Source organism: Ictidomys tridecemlineatus, unplaced genomic scaffold (genome assembly GCF_052094955.1).
Source record: "Ictidomys tridecemlineatus isolate mIctTri1 unplaced genomic scaffold, mIctTri1.hap1 Scaffold_55, whole genome shotgun sequence".
In the NCBI taxonomy this organism is placed as follows: Eukaryota; Metazoa; Chordata; class Mammalia; order Rodentia; family Sciuridae; genus Ictidomys; species Ictidomys tridecemlineatus.
Genome location: NW_027523660.1, coordinates 22,073 through 39,222, shown reverse-complemented (window position 1 = coordinate 39,222; position 17,150 = coordinate 22,073). Strand labels below are relative to the sequence as shown.

General features: G+C 38.4%; 1 protein-coding gene across 6 annotated transcripts in view; it reads left to right on the top strand.

Moving 5' to 3' along the window:
* LOC144374025 (uncharacterized) overlaps nucleotides 1-17,150 on the top strand; it is a 54,952-nt gene that overhangs the window by 34,472 nt on the left and 3,330 nt on the right. The window contains exons 4-7 of one of the 6 annotated variants that reach the window (XM_078036989.1): nucleotides 6,688-6,757; nucleotides 13,988-14,159; nucleotides 15,861-15,975; nucleotides 16,763-16,805. The gene's annotated coding sequence lies outside the window, so the exon portion shown is untranslated. Of the gene's footprint in view, nucleotides 1-3,236; nucleotides 6,028-6,687; nucleotides 6,758-13,987; nucleotides 14,160-15,860; nucleotides 15,976-16,762; nucleotides 16,917-17,150 lie in introns of those variants that run through there. The other 5 variants (XM_078036990.1, XM_078036991.1, XR_013433567.1 and 2 more) reach the window with 5 other exon arrangements.

Sequence of the window (17,150 nt, the reverse complement as noted above, 5' to 3'; positions counted from 1 at the left end):
GTGGGTTGCTATTTATGCATACCTTTTAAACCATTAAAAAATGTTTCCTATCTGTCTTCAGTGTGTCATGTTAAGTTTCCACTGTTGAAATCTTACATAATTTTTGAGAATCTCCAGAGTTGCTAAAAGGAAAGAAAAAAGCAATAGTAACAAAAATTTATGTAGAATTTGAAATTTACAAAGTACTTTCACATACAGTAACCTTTCTGATCATCCCTGTTTTTATTCTCTTAGAAAATAGAATCACAAGGCTTTCAATGAAAATTTATAAAATTACCTATGTTTTCTTATATGGTAATTCTGAACTGATTTGGAAAAACTCAAATCTGAATCAGTGATGTGTTTAAATTACTAATGTTACTCCAAATTGCAGGTAGTAACTTTGGGGAACTTCTCTGACAGATACATAACAGGAGCATTTGGCTGACCGTAAGGTCTATGAAGTGGTTAAAACCTCCTTTGGTTCCTTAGTTTTGAGTTTTCCTTGTGCTTAGTCCCACTTCCCTCCTTCACCAACTTGAGGTGAGGGCACACTGAGGGCGAGGTAGGCTCCTCTGAGGCTTTTGGCAGCAGGGAGAACACTTGGCTAGGCCATTTGTGCCCCGACTACCAGCTACAAGAAATCAAAGATTTCTCTCAGCTGTAGATGAAAACTCTTAGACACATAGGAAAACTTTATATTTCTATATAAATATCATGTGTGTGTGTGTGTGTGTGTGTGTGTGTGTGTGTGTATAGTTGTAGATGGAAACAATGCTTTTGTTTTTATGTGGTGCTGAGGATCAAACCCAGGGCCTCACACTAGGCAAGCACTCTACTACTGAGCCACTACCCCAGCCCCCATAGGGAAACTTTAGTTCAGTCTTAGAATGAAAATTAGGCATGACCCCAGTAGTGAGATTTTCCTGCTCAGTATATAAAGTGAGAGCATTAATAAAGTATATATTTGTATGAAAGGTGCTGCTCTACAAATAAATCTGCTCTTTTTTGATTATTAGAACTGTACAGGAAGAAGTCATCTGTTTTGGTATAAACTATGGAAATATATCTAGGTAGCCAAGGAAAAACTGAATTGTTACTGAAGGATGTGTCACACAGAAAAGAAATAATTTTCAAAGCAGTGGCTGGAAACTATTTTCAAACATGAATCTAGGGAGTCCCTTGAGCTGTCTGTGTGGGTGATGGGTGAGTAGTATTGGTTTGGTTCTTGCCGGGCTACTTGTTTATTTATTTTCCCACAAAGATTCCTTCTTTCCTGTGAAATGAGAGTTGAAGGTGCAGCTCCATTTCAGTGTAGATTAAACAAAAAGTAGAATTCTTTTATACTTACTATAACTTGTATAAATCTAGTGAAGAGAAACAGGTTTTCTTGCTAAGCTTCAGTATTATATAATTAATATAATACAATTATTTTCTTTAACCTTTTTTTAAAAACTACATGATTTAAGATATTTAAGAATTTAATTCATAAGAGATTGAAACTGGACATAGGAGAAAGACTAGAGAAGGATCAGCATTCTGCTACCTGGTTGAACACATCTCTAAAGTGGCTGCCTTAGAATACCATGTCCTGATAGAACTCCCTATTGAAAGCCAGCCAGCAGAGCCACTTCTTTATGCCCTACTCCTTACCTGAAGCACTGTGAATTGTCACCAGGGCCCTGAGTATGAACATAGGTGACTCCACAGGATTGCTACTCAGCCTGACAGAAGGGAACTAGTGTCACTGGGCAATCCACACTCTGATTTAGAAACCCCAGGCTGTGGGTTTGGAATTGGCCAGATACCCTGGCTCAACCTTGAATAAATATTCCTGAGGCCTAAATAGGATAGGGAATTCAAAGCCCTATTTTTCCCAAGTTCTTCCATAACCAATCCATGGCTGCTTGTTGTGAGATTTAAGTGGAGAGACCATGTTTTGGAGGGGAAACAAGGCGTCATTCTTTACTATAAATTAATTCTCCCATAGCAGTTCCCTTTTCTCTTAGAAGTGAAACCATTAGAGGGGCCAGATCAAACCCACTCTAGTCATTGACCAGGGCCAGCTTTATCATACACCCTGCCCAATGTAGTAACAACCTGTGTGAAATGACTTGAGAAATCTTAGGCAGTGCCCTCTCCCCACCCAGATATCTCAAATGCAGCCTTCATCTTAAGCCAGGTCTTAAAGACTCAGGTAGACTTTTATTCTTTTAGTATTTGGATTTCATCCCTTCTAAGAAAATGGACATCACAGTGGGAGGTAAATGACTTTTATGTTATTATAGTCACTTATGCCATGATATAAATTAGTTTAAGTTTCTTTGGTTTTGAAAGAAAGATAATTAGATGACAATGGGGAGAAGGTGCAGAATTGGAACAAAGGTGGGAAGCACAGTCATCACTCTTGTGGCCTGGCTGAGGACTCTGTGACTTCTTTCCCATTAGAACTTGCTTCTATACTTTCAGGGAAACAGGGCATCCTATTTTCCATTTACTTCTCCCTTCTGTCAAACAAAGACTTAGAGGTCTTTTTACGGCTTTGACTCTTCCTTACCCCTTCTAGATGTAGTTCCATTTCCTTTCCAAGATGAAAGCATGTCTTTGTCCCCTCCCAGAATAGTTCCAGGCAGCAGAACATAGTGAATCCTTCCAGATAAAGAGGATGCTGATAAAATGCCAGATTGTTATCAGAGAAGCAAAGTGAGGGGAGTCAAGTCCCTACCATTAATTACCTCATTACAGCTTTGTTTATATCCTGTTCATTTGGGGCATGTTTTTCTTGGACAGTTTCTTATCTGTGTTCTGAACTGCAGTCTGAAGTTTGCAAAACTCCCAAAGGTCAGGAAATAGTGGGTTCCTTCTTTGCTTAATGGCAAGGAAGAGAAGATCAAAGTTTCTATCTTCATCTGGAAGGAAATAGACAAATGCTTGGTTTGGGCAGCCTATTCCTCACCTCAGTAGACAACTATACTGTGCTGATTGAGCTCTGGCTCTGAATATTGAGGAAGTTACCTGGAAATAGAATGGCATTTATCTCTGTGAAGCCATGAGCATCAAGCAGTGATTGTACATCCAGACATTGAGGCTGGAGTTCAGTTGAATCTAAAGTAATACTACTTGGTAGTTTTAGTAAATATACTTGATGCCACTGAACTGTATTCCTAAAAATGGCTAAAATGGTTGACAAAGTTATGTTTCTTTACTAAACAAGTCCATATCTGACCTCATGTTGTTTTATTCGGTTTGGTCTGCAGCCCAACCCATCTTTGCTAACAAGACTATGGACATAATTCAACCCACCCTCTCAGCTCACTGGTGATATGGGCTTCTGAAGACCAGAACATTGTGTTTTTCATAAGACAAAATCCTACAAGCATGTTATCTGGTAATATACCTGCAGTACGAATTTGAAGAATAAAAGAAAGAAAAAGCGAATAAGAGAATATACCTCATTCTAAATCATGAAACTTAGTTCTTATTAACTCCAAAAGCCCTCGCTCAGAGCTCCAATGTAAAGTGTCTTGTTTTTACCTTGTGTGCATGTCTCCTGGTTCATCGCTGTCATCACTTGAAGTTAGCTGATAAAGTCAATTTGATTTTTGCAGGCGCTTGCTCATATTTAAATTTAGTATTTCCTTAGAAGAGGCTAGAAAAATGAGGGACTTAGGGAAAAGTTAAGGTAAATCTTGAAATATATAAAAGCTCACTTTGAGTGAAAACTAATTAAAAACAAGCCCTGGCCTTTTCATAGGCAAGAAAAAATTGGAATGGCGACAGGGGATATATTCTTTAGGAAATAAAAACTTTGCCAGAAATAGCATGGGTGGTTAAAGGAGTCTGGTGTGAAAGTTGCATCGTTTAAAAAATAATATATCTTTACTTTCTTCTTGACTAATGGTTTTGTCAGAATAACTGTTTAGATAATAAATGAAGTACTTTGAAGTGCATAGGGGAACAAACATTTCTGTGCCTTGTACTAACTGGTGATACAGATTATAAACTAAATGATGCCAAACTTCATCAGTTCATCCCAGATCTGCACACTAGCAAGCTTAGTCAAAGCCGTAGAAATCTACTGAGGAAATCATGAAAATGAATGGAATTGATCCAGAATGTGTTAATTTTCTTCCGAAATGTTATATTTATTAGACCTCAACACACAAAAGTTAAAACAGTATTGAATTTCACACATAGCACTTTATTTGTAATCTTAGGTTAAAGGTTATGGCTTTGGCATGACTGAAGAATAATGACTCATACATTTTACACTGACTTTATTTTATTTCTGATAGGCATAAAGGAGAGCTAGGGAGTAAGATGATAGTGCATTAAGGCTGAATTTATTAGTTGATTGGACACAAATGGAAATACAGAATGTCACTTAATGATTTTTTTGTTTCTGTTGATATTTGTATTTATACTTTGGGTGAAGACTGTGAAATGCTAACTTATACTTAAAATGCAATATAAAATATCTCTTGACTATTAAAATTAGGAGTGAGAATTAACAGTGATTTTTTTCTAATAAATGTCTCAAACTATACATAGCTAAAATCTTATCATGTGGACATTTTGGAGAATGTGACCAGTACTCTGCATTTAAATGTGCCCCATCTTAAAATGTAGTCATCATGAAATTAATACATTAAGGCATGGTCACAATCCAGGAAAAGACTTGAAGGTAATATGAGTCTCCCCATAATTAGTAACCTAATTAAATGCTAGATAGCTTCAGCTTTACAATAATGTACCATGCTTCTGAACAAAGATAACACCACCACTGAAACTGTATACTTGTAACACTAGTACATTTTTAATTAGTGGCAGGGTACGTGTGTGTGCTCATTTTTGTTTCATCTTTGGACTTTGCACAGCTGTTTCCATTGTGCATTCATTTGGACTATATCCAGTGAGGACAGTCACTGATTTGGCTTGGTTTTTTCAGAATTTGGGATGATTCAAACTGGTTTGAATCAAAGTTACCTTTTTGCTATGGAAAAGGCAACTTTGGGGGGTATTTAATATATAAAACTGGTTTAATCTACTCAAGAAGAAGAGAAAATCTGTTTTACCTTAATAGCTCACATGGAAAATTATACCACCAAATGCAGATGAGTTTATTGAAGACGGTCCATCAGATTTGGCATCTCTTGGTTGAATAATTTGAGTTGTATGTACACTTAAAAGTAATACAGCTGAATTTCTTTTAATATATATTATTGCTCAATTCTTTGATGGTAAAAATGCCTTAGAATTGGAGTGCATCAGTTTCAATATTAGTGTAGGCTTTTTTTCTTTCTTTCTTTCTTTAGTTGTACATAATACCTTTATTTTATTTATTTATTTTTGTGTGGTGCTAAGGATCGAAACCAGGGCCTCACATGTACTAGGCGGGCGCTCTACCGCTAAGCCACAACCCCAGCTCCTAGTGTAGGCTTTTGAGTTAGAGGCACCTGACTTTGAATCCAGCTTGTTCACTCACTTCCTTTATGAGCTTGGGCAAGTTACTTAATCTCTCTGAGATTGTCTAGAAGAGAGCATGTGGAAGCTTCAGAACATTGTCCTAAAAACATTTTTGGTTTTTAGTTCTTATGTGATTATTAGGACTTAAGTATTTATTGATTTGATTTTTTAAGAGAGCACAAGGAAAAGTTAATTCTGGTTGGAAAAGTTTAAAAGAAATAACTGGACTTGTTTAATCTGAGGGAGAGAAGACAGGATGTTCCAGAGATAGGGCTAGAGGAAGAGAAGAGAAAAGAAGACAGGATTATACCTCAACTTTTCTAGTGGATATGATAGGATTTTCTTTAAGAACAGTTTCAGTGAGGTCTGACATAAACTGCACATGTTTAAAATGTATAGTTTGATAAGTTTATATACAATCTAAAACCATCACCATCGTCAAGATAGTGAACATATCCTTCACCCTTTGTAGTCCTTACACAGCCACTCCATTGCTGGCATTGGCTGTTCCGGGTTCTGTCACTCTAAGTTAATTTGCACTTCTTTGTATTTCATGTAAATTAAATCATACAGTACGTGTTCTATTTTGTCTGACTTTTTCACTCAGCCTAATTATTTTGAGATTCAGCCATTTGTTACACGTACCCATGAATTTTTTTTCCTTTTTATCATCAAATAGAATTCCATCATATTGATCTACCATATATTTATTTATGTACGCAACTGTTTATTTATGTACTCAACCATTTTAGACATTTATCTTGTATCCAATTTGGGACCATTATAAATGAGTTGCTATGAAGATTTCATGTACAAGTCATATTCTAGACGTGCTTTCATTTCTCTAGAGTAAACATACAGAAGTGGAATGGGTGAACTATATGGTTGGTGTATGTTTAACTTTAAGAAATTGAACAATGTGTTTTCCAAGGTGATTGTATTATTTTACATTCCCACCAACAGAGTATGAGAGTTCCAGTTGTTCCATGTCCTAGCCAACACTTCGTGTGCTCGATGTTTTTCATTTTAGCCTTTCTAGTGAGTATGTAGTTATGTCTACTTGGGGTATTAATTTGAACTTCCCAAACAACTGGGGATCTTGAGCATCTTTTACATGTGTTTATGTGCCATCCATATATATTCTTTGTTGAAGTGTCTGTTCAGAGCTTTGACCCATTTTTTTTAAAGAGAGAGTGAGAGAGGAGAGAGAGAGAGAGAGAATTTTTACTATTTATTTTTCAGTTCTCGGTGGACACAACATCTTTGTTGGTATGTGGTGCTGAGGATTGAACCCGGGCCGCACGCATGCCAGGTGAGCATGCTACTGCTTGAACCACATCCCCAGCCCCTGACCCATTTTTTTTAACTGGGTTGTTTGTTTTGTTATTTCGAGTGTATTCTGGGACCAAGTCTTTTAGGCATAGATTCATTTATTTCTCTGGCATGTAGAACCAGAAAAACAAAATTAAATTATAGCAAGAAGGAGTCTACTTACACAGAAGGAAGTACTTTTTGACTGTGGCAGTCTAAACATGGGCATGGGTCAACCAAAGGAGGATGTAAAACTTTCCCTGGACTTATTTTAAAAAGGGCTGGCTGTAGTCTATTTGGGATACTGTAGGCATGCAGAAGTATGACTCAGTTTACCTAACTGAAGTTTTCATTTGAGAGAAGATATCTTCCCTGGGATGGGTCTCTTGCTAACATCTTAGTATCCCTTGCTCTTTTGTGCTATTTTTTCCAGGCAAAAAAAAAGTGCAATTTCTTGGGATTTTTCAAGGCTTTTCCTGTACTTTATAATTTTTAAAAAGTCATTCTTTCTGATTTTAGCTTGAAGTGTTGCTACGAAATATGAGGAAGGTCATTCGGGGCATTAATTAACTTCAGCAAAAACAATTGCAATCTCTACAGAGCAATCATATTAAAAGAAATGCTCAAATTTCTCTCATCCAGCAGTAGCACCAATCATTGTTTTTGCTGATGGTATTGGACAGATTAATTCAACTCTCTGTAGAGGTAAAATAATTAACTAAATTCTAGAGAGGAGGTTTTCTGTGATTAAAGGACTTGGGTTGTTGTGGCCCTTGGATGGGAAGAGTCAGGGGTGCTTTAATGACAGGATTTCAGTAGAGCTAATGAAAGATTTTCCTGTATGTAGAAAACACTGGTCATTTGTTCTCCAACTCCACAGATTGCCCAAACTGGAGGATGTTGGCTCCAACTATAAGGAGATTGAGTATGGTTAGTGTTAGGCATAAAATTTTTATTATCAGCATCAATATTATTATGAGATTAAGCAATGGAACAAGTCAAGAGAGACCATGAAGATATGTGAGAATAATAATAAAAAAAAAGATAGCCATCTGCCTGGACTGTTTAAATGCCCATTGATTTATAGGATCTTGTTATTGAAGGAAACTGTAGAGATCACTTCTCCTAAAATAACCTTTTACAGAAGGGAATATGAGAGGACATTATGTAACTTGCCTCTGGCTACATTGTTAGATACTAATATTTTAATTTTAAGATGTTGCAAAAGTAATCTCACTTAAAAGAGACACAAAGGAAACCATGTGTTTCTGCTTCATGAGAAGGTTTCACATGACCAAAATAGTCCCTTAAAGCTGATGACTTATTATTTTTTCCTAAGCCCATGAAGATTCTGACCTATGTTTATCTTTGCTTGTCATTAAAAATATTAAAGATTTTTATTCAGGCATTTTGAACTTCTCTCTAAATAAATATGATACTTCAAGTGATTGAAGGGTAATTTGACCTGAAGTGATCAATGATGATAGAGGACAGCAGGGGACATTGCCAAATCCTTTGTGGAACCTAGCCCAGTATGATATGGGTTCTATATTTTGAAGAAAGATTACAATTTGATGGATGCCTTTGGCTCAAAGTCCTGTGACTGATTTGCCTTTTAAAAGGTAGTACTTTATAAAGCTGTAAGACTTTGTTTTGTTAAAGACTAATTGGATTGGTAGAAAACATATTTAGGCTGTCAATTCATTGTGAATGGGGTCTGCAAATACGAATTCTAACCATTGGAATTAGTGGGCTAAATTGCTTGTAAAGGATTCCACATCCACAGTCATGACAGAAAGAAATCAGTATAAGGCCTTTTATTTGGTTGTGGTTATGTTCTATTTGGACTCATCATTTTGTACATGTTCCCACTAAAGTGAAAAACCAACATATATTTATATAATGTTGTGTACTTGTTGTATTGGGTTTATCTGAGTATAAAAGTGGGATAAAATACTTAAAAGTATCACCCCATGATAACCAATGGATTTATTTTCAAAATTGCATTTGTTGTTGTCTAGGCAAAAAATGATGAAAAATTTAAATGAAACATAATTTTCATACTTCATCTCTGTTTTGATAAGAATAAGTAATAAGGGATTAATATACAGAAATTATGCATCCTTTCATTTATTTAAGAAATATTTGACACAGTGGGCATCATGCTAGGCACATGCCTATAATCTCAGGATCTCTGGAGGTTGAGGTGGGAAGTTCACAAGTACAAGGCCAACCTGGGCTATTTGGTGAGATTTTGTCTCAAAATATAAAGTAAAAAGGAGCAGGGGAGTAGCTCAGAGGTAAGACATACCTGGGTTCAATCTCCCTTACTGCAAAACAACAATAACAACACAACAAAAAGTGTTGGGGATGCAGCTCAGTGGTAGAGTGCCCCTGGGTTCAATTCCCAATTCTGCACAAAGAAAAAGGAAGAAGAAGGAGGAGAAGGAATGTTAGTAATTCCGATTTTCTGTGTGTGGGGTGGGTACTGGGGGTTGAAACCAGAGCCTTGGCATACTAGGCAAGTGCTCTTCCACTGAGCTTGAGACAGGTTTCTCTATGTTCCCTCAGCTGCTCTTGAATTTGCTAACCTCCTGCATAATTCTCCTGAATAGATAGGATTACAGGTATGTTTCACTATACCTGGTTGTAATTCTGTTTTGTGGCTTTTTATCCAGCCCCCATACTGGGGATTAAACCCATGGCCTTGCACATACTAGGCAAGTGCTCTACCTCCTGAGCTACACCCCCAGTCCCTGGCTGTAATTCTAAATAATTAAAACACATTCTTCCAAAAGCTTTTAAAAATAACTACCACACTGTAAACCTTTCCCTTTCTTTGGTGGAAAAATTCCCTTACTTTATTTTCTTGCACTAAAAGGAATGGCATGAATGCTAGCAGCCATTATCTCTGTGACCTTGTGTCCTTGCCACATTATGTGGCTGAGTGCTGTGCCCAGTTCTTGCTACATTATGTATAACCATAGAAATGTGAAGTTGTGTTGCAATTGTGTACAATGAATCCAAATGCATTCTTCTGTCATATATATCCAATTAAAATAAATTAATTAATTTTTAAAAAAGAGAGAGATATATCAAGGTGATGGAAACCACTCCCCAGCTCCTGGCAGCTCCCATTTTCATAGCCTAGAATTTATATTCTGTGGCAGATCAGCCTGGACAAAAGCCTTGGTAACTGAGAGCCAGAGTCAAGGTGGCCTCAAAATCATGCATCTGCTAAGGCCCAGGCTGCTGTTTAGCTTGTCCCGATTGGTCATGCACTGAAGTTTTAAAATATTCTATCATGGCTTATTATTGTCAGCATAAAATGTCACTGCCATAAAAGTATACTTTAGAAAGGTTTTAACATGATGAAGAGTCTTAATTTTTAAAGAGCAGTATTACTTTTGAGCTACTTGGTAGGTCCAGAGATTTACACTAAACATTCTACCTCAAAAGCATAATAGTTTTTTTTTGTTTTGTTTTGTTTTTTAATATTTATTTTTTTAGGTGTAGATGGACACAACACAATGCCTTTATTTTTATGTGGTGCTGGGGATCGAACCCAGGTCCCGCCTGTGCTAGGCAAACGCTCTACCACTGAGACACAATCCCAGCCCCAAAAGCATAATAATTTTTGCTTTATTTTGTTTGTTAGATCTAGAAGGCTTTCCACCCAGGCTTCTGGAGATGTACAGTTTTTAGCTCAGTACTCTCTACTGTTCTTACTTTCCCCTTAATACCCAAATGAAGGACTTTAGAAAATCAAACTTGAAAAGTTCTGAACCCACTGCTTTTCTAAGAAATATATTTAAATAAAGAAATTCATGAGCTGTGCAGAGTGCACAATTACAGTAAATGCAACTTTTTTGAGTTACAGGAAAGGAGCAATTAGTTCAGGTGGTGGTAGATCTTTTGATGACTTGAAAATGGGTCTAGGAAGGACAAGTAGAGAATCTGGCAACCTTGACCATTGCTGTATTCTCCAAGAATGCAGAGAATGGTTTTAGGGATGCCTGGAATTGCAACATGGTTAATAGTACCAAAACACAGAGAATGACTGCCTTTTCACATTCACTAGATACAAACTTATTTTTTTTAGTATTTCTCTTTTTTATACATGTATATGTATATACACATGCTTTTAAAAGCACAGAGTTCTCTGAACCCAGAGAATAGTCAGTAGGTGCCAAAGAAACCCCAGCTTCCTGCCCCTTGTTGCAGCTCATTTGGTGAGGAGGGAGAAGGGTAGGTGTAGTAAGCATGAAGAGCCTCTTTGGTACAGGCAGGGCTGTTTCCTGGACAGTTGTTGAGACAGAACATTGGAGAAAAATAGAGAGAGTGTATATATGTTAATGGAGGTTTTAAGTTTTCACATTATTCCACTTACTAGATTTGATAATAGCTACCACTTTTTGATCACTGTCTGATAGGCATTGTGTTTTACATGCTTTATCTCATTTAATTTTTACAAGGCCCTATGTGGTATATGAAGAATTTAGAAAGTTTACTCGCTTGTACAGGGTCACACAGTAGTAAGTGGTAGGACTTGGATTTAAACTTAGGTATGCTGGATTCCAGAACATGTTCTTGACTCCTGTCCTGTGTGCTCTATGAAGATCCTGTTTCTGCTCTCAAGATCATTTCATTCTAGTAGACATGATGGCCCGAGGGATACTGTGGGAAAGGTAGATGAGTCCTCCCCTGCTCTGAAAGCCAACTGTTCAAGTGCAGTACCTGCACAGTGATTGACTCTGAGGTCATTCCTTAGCAGAGTTCAGATGAGATGTTTCCCAAGGATGCAAGGGTGAAAGGACATTCATTGCAAGTGTTCAGGGAATTACAGATTAAATGGTAGTTGGCTTGACAAAATAAATATAGGAAGAAAGTTTTTTTTAAAAAACAAACAAAAACCAAAATGAGCAGTATGACCAGGAGGCTGCTTAGTCTTACCCTACCTTCAGCAAAAGGGTAATCCCAATTGTGGGTTGCCAGTGGGTGACCATTTTCCAAAACCAGGCAGCCATACCATATGAGAAATATTAATGGTCAGGCATTTGAATTCCCTCAGTAGGTATCGTGAGGATAGTCAGACACAGCTTATTTGAACTCAGCTCAGCTCCCAAAGTGCTAACTTTGATTAAGTCGGGGCTCCTGTCCATCATCATCTGAACTTTGGGGACCTCTACTATATAGAGAGTATAGCCTAAAAATCAAAGCTCAGCACTGGAGGTAGGGTCTTGGATTAAGGAGAAACCAGGGGAGCATTAATAATTATGTTAGTGAGGAAGAGTCGAAGAGGATATTGGCTAGAGCCTGAAACCAACTAAGACTTTCAAAGACTGAGGTTGCTGTGGGTACTTAGCGGATCTCCCTATAGGTTGGGTGGGCAGAAACACTTTTGGTGCTCTGCAGCCACTTAACCTTTGAATTCTTTAGGAAAGGAACAATTCAAAGGGTGAATGTACAAGGGGAAACACCTTATAAGTACTCCGCTGCGCCCTGTGAAAGGGGAAATTAGAATGGTATCGGCAGAATAGTTCTCCTGTGCTCAGAATACTGCATTCTAAACTTGCCTGGTATCTGAAGTGTTAGGTACAAAGGTTGGAAGGATGATATATACCTTGGTACTCTCTCCTCCAGAAAGCCATTCCAACTCTCTCTCCCACTTCCCTTTGTTATCCTTCTCCATAGCATGTGTGTCTCTGTGGGTACCACAGATTTGTGACCAGCATGTATTCCCTGAGCTAGTGGTTCCCCATGAGCAGTGTCCTAATTCCATTTTTATATCACATGAAATAGAGCACACACCTGACTGCCACACTGTGTGGCCATCCAGTGTGTGCCAAAGAATCTGGGGATTCTTGACCTGGATAAACTATATGGGAAAGTGTGTGTGTGTGTGTGTGTGTGTGTGTGTGTGTGTGTGTGTGTGTGTGTACATATACATGTTCATAAGTCTCTCTTTTGAGGAAGTCCATAGTTTATATTAGGCTCCAGTGTGTTTTCATAATCCTGAAAATGTTTATAAAAAAATGAACTTATTTGGAGATTTTCCATATTCTTGTAAATGAATGTGTGTGTATGTGTTTGGGAAGGTGGATTGAACTCAGGGGCACTCGACCACTGAGTCACATCCCCAGCCCTATTTTGTATTTTATTTAGAGACAGGGTCTCACTGAGTTGCTTAGTCCCTTGCTGTTGATGAGGCTGGCTTTGAACTTGGATCCTCCTGCCTCAGCCTCCCAAGCTGCTGGGATTATAGATGAGTGCCACTGCCCCTGGCATGAGCGTGTGTTTTTATATCTGGTAGATACTTTTATGCTTCCTTAACTTCCTGTTGTGAACAACAGCTTAGGGTAGACAAGGAACTCTCCCTTGGAGCCATGGATCACAATTCTGTCCTGGGCACTGCTGCTTACACATCCTGGCAGGGGGTCTACCTAACCTTCCTGAGTTTTATTTTATTTTTCACCTGTTAATTCCCTCTTGTCCTACAGGAATGTTGCATAGTAAAGAGATTACAGGTATACAGGCATCTCATAAACTGCCAAGAACTATACAATTGCAGAATACAAGTATTGTAATTAAAAATACATCATTTTTCTTGTCACACAATGCCAGGATAACAAATATGTGATTAAAATGAACATTGGGCCAGGTGTGGTTGCACAGGCCTGTGTTCCCGGCTAGAGGCAAGAGGATCACTTGAGCCCAGAAGGTCAAGGCCAAACTGGGCAACATAGCAAAACCACATCTTAAATAAATACATAAAGTGAACATGGAATGAATTTATTGGAGTGAGAGACTAGAAGTTGAAAGGCATTAGTATCTGCATGTCTTGTAGGCTTTGTAGATGCCCAGAACGGTCTTAGAGTACACACAGGGCTATTGAGGAAATGATTTTCAGACAATGATAAAAGTTTATAAGACCTTCAAGACCTCAATTTGTTTGCTTTACTTTACAGAAGAAGTGGAGTCTGGGAGATGGAGGGTATTTTTTTCAGAAAGGCTGTAGATGGGCAGGGGATATAGTTCAGTGGTACTTGCCTGGCAGGTGTGAGGTCCTGAGTTCAACCCCCAGCAGTGCACAAACAGAGGCTGGAAACTCTTCTTCATCATTGTTAATAGAGGACAAAGAAAGAACCTGTTTGTCTTCATGTCATCAGTTTATTATCATATCTTTTTAAAACAGTGTAGAATTACGCCATGATTTTAAATCTCTCTTTAGGGCTACCTAGAGGCCAGCAGTTCAGCAGTGTGAGCACTTGGCAAGCCATGGGCACAGTGCATCGAAACAATTTTGTGTTTCCAAAGCACCTTCTTGGAGCGCTTCCTGGAGAGCACATCAAAGGGCTGGATGTAGATTACTGCACGCCTCTCAACTGGACTGAGACTCAGAGGTTACTGGGACTTGCCAACTCAAAAAACTCAGTGTCCAAAGCAAGAGTGAAAACCCAGATGTTCCAATTTTTTATCCTGGTAGTCACTAGGTTCTAAATTTTCTCACTACTCCAGCTCCCTCCTCTCAATAGCTTGCAAAATGGTAACCTGGAAATGTGTTTTTGCTTAGTGTATATATATATGTAAATCCAACTATCATCTAACCTTCCATTTAAGCAATTTGTACTAGAAGGAAATTTTAAATTACATTTAATCATTGCTTTATAATTAATGTCATTTAATTAAATATTACTTTAAAAATGGCTTCTTTCTTCTTTGGCAATTACATTACCTTTTGAGCAGTTCTGTTTTGCTTTTTAACCTGGTTATGGGGTTTAGAGAGTACCCTAGTATAGGGTATCTGAAAGCAGAAAGTTCTGGCACTTTTCCCACTTTCCATTCTTTCTCCTGTATGGATGCCAGATTCCTTTGGGAAATCATTTGCAAAAGGTCAGGAGCAAAAGGAGGGGCATTCTTGAGTGTAGGGTTACTGCTAATTGGAAACTAAACATCTGTAACCATGTCAGAGTTATTTGTATTTGAAAGGAAACATTTATATATAAGAGCCCTTTCGGTAACATAAAACACACTATAACACAGAGTGTGTGCATTGGAGGGGTGGCGATGGGGTGAGGAAGGACAGCCAGGGAAGCTTCTGACAAATGACTGTGCTGTGCTGAGTGAGGTCACTTGCTAATTAAATCTCAAAGCATTTTCAAAGTATTTTCTTTTCTTTGTCAAATGAAGTTTTCTTCCCTCATATGCCAAAGCAAACATTTTACTGTGTTTGCCATTTACAAATGAAACATTTCACCATTTTAATGGAAAAATAAGGAGAAAATGGGTGTGTGTTCAGAACCTAGTCAAAGACCAGTGGGAACTCTCTAGTTTCCTTCTAGAACCTTAGCTCTCAGCGTCTTCCCATGGTATGATGTGAGACTGGTTCTTCCCTTCCCTGAAACTGTGTGCCCATAGGCTTCCTGATACACCTACCCTTTCAGGAAAAAAAATCAAACTGTTTTCCACCTGTGCCTTTTTCTCCTTTCTTCCTAGTTTCTTCTTAGAATAAAATTTCTTGAGAATTCCTTTGAAGAAAGTCGAGAATCTACCCCTTTCCCCCGTAGAGTCTAACACCTTCTGTTTTTTCCCACCCTTGCCCTTGGCATCTAAGACATTTCTGTAATTTTTTTAAAATTGGATGAAAGATCACAAAGTCGAGAGAACTTACTTAAGCTAGGACCTATCATATTGTATGAGCTACAACTGCAGCCCCCAGACCTCTTATTTTTGGAGCTGTTTTCTGAAAGAACTTGTGTCCTTATTCACAGACTGTTTGAAGCAAAATCCAATCAAGGTTTTCAAACAAATATTAAATGTCTTCGTGCAATTAACTTAAGCATCCTTTTCTTCTGCTTACCTCTCATTCTGTTATATTTGATAATTAAATTTTCCCAGTTCATGCAATGAAAGGTGAGGTAGCACTTTTGACCACTGTAGGGTGGTCAAAACCTGAAGTTTGGGGCAGAAATTTCAGTTTGAAGCATGAAACCAGTCAGTTGGACTGATTTCAGATTTTCAGTAGGACCCAGTCCTGCCTTGTGTGTTTTCTAGTTCCTTATTTGTGTGTTGCTGATCATGCTCCTTTTTTGTATGGTTTTCAGGTGGAGTTGGCATGAACTTAAAAGCAGCAGATACTGTTATTTTTTCTGACAGTGATTTTAATCCTCAAAATGACTTGCGGGCAGCTGCCAGAGCTCACTGAATTGGCCAGAACAAGTGAGTGAGTTAGTCATTGGCACCTTTCTGCTCTGTTGGCTTGCAGCTGTGGATTGGGGAGGAAGGTGGACCGTGTATTGCTGACAACAGTGCCACGTTGGAGTTAGAGTCCACTGGGTTTGAACCCCGTTGTGCTGCTGGCTTGTAGAGCAATGTTGGGGGATCAGTGGTCCCATGATCAGTTCAGACTCACTTTGTTGAAAAGAACAGTTAAATTCTAAAATGATTAGAAGAAACTTAGAATTTATTTAGTTCATGTTTCTCACGTTAGATCCTAATTCAGTTTAAAAATGAAGTTAAAGCCAGTGGGTGCACATGCCTGTAATCATTATCAGCATGGGAGACTCAAGCAGGAAGATCAAGTTTAAAGCCAACCTTGCAACTTACCTAAACCCTGTCTCAAAACTTTTTTTTTAAGGCTAGGATTATAACTTCATGGTAAAGCTCTCCTGGGTTGGGTTCCCAGTATCACAAAGAGGAAACAAAGTTGTGTTCAGCTACCCTTTGACTTGAGGTAACATGCCTGCCAGGGGTTATCCTGGCTACAGATGAAGGCCCAATAGTGGTCACTTCATCTTCCTTCCTCTTTCTATTTTGGAGAAAAGTACAGGAAGAAGTTGAGGCCAGATTTCTCTAACAAATGCTCAGGTCCCAATGAGCAGTGTCCTTTTCATTGTTCCCTGAATGTGGCATTTGGTTTTGCTTCCTTTTGGGTGTATTTTCCTGGCATGCTTTTTTCCCCAGCTTTGCAGACTTCTAACACTGCTCTCATTTGACTCCCGTACAGGGCTGTGAAAGTGATCCGGCTGATTGGCCGAGACACTGTGGAAGAAATAGTTTATAGGAAAGCAGCCTCCAAACTGCAGCTCACCAACACGATCATAGAAAGAGACCATTTTACTCTGGGAGCCCAGAAACCTTTGGCTGATCCTGACCTCCAGGTAAAATGTGTTCCTTTTAGAGTCTCATGATTTATAACCAGTACTATCTTTGGATGAGAATGCAAATAAAAAGGACCAGCATTAACCACCCATTGTTGCAAATTACACATTATTTTCATTGGCCTAATTCTTACCCTCTCAGTACCTAACTACATGCAAGGTGCCATACAAGCTAAAAATGAGGGTGGCATTTAAAGGCAGAGAAAATAGAATAAAAAGAATGAGCTTTGAACC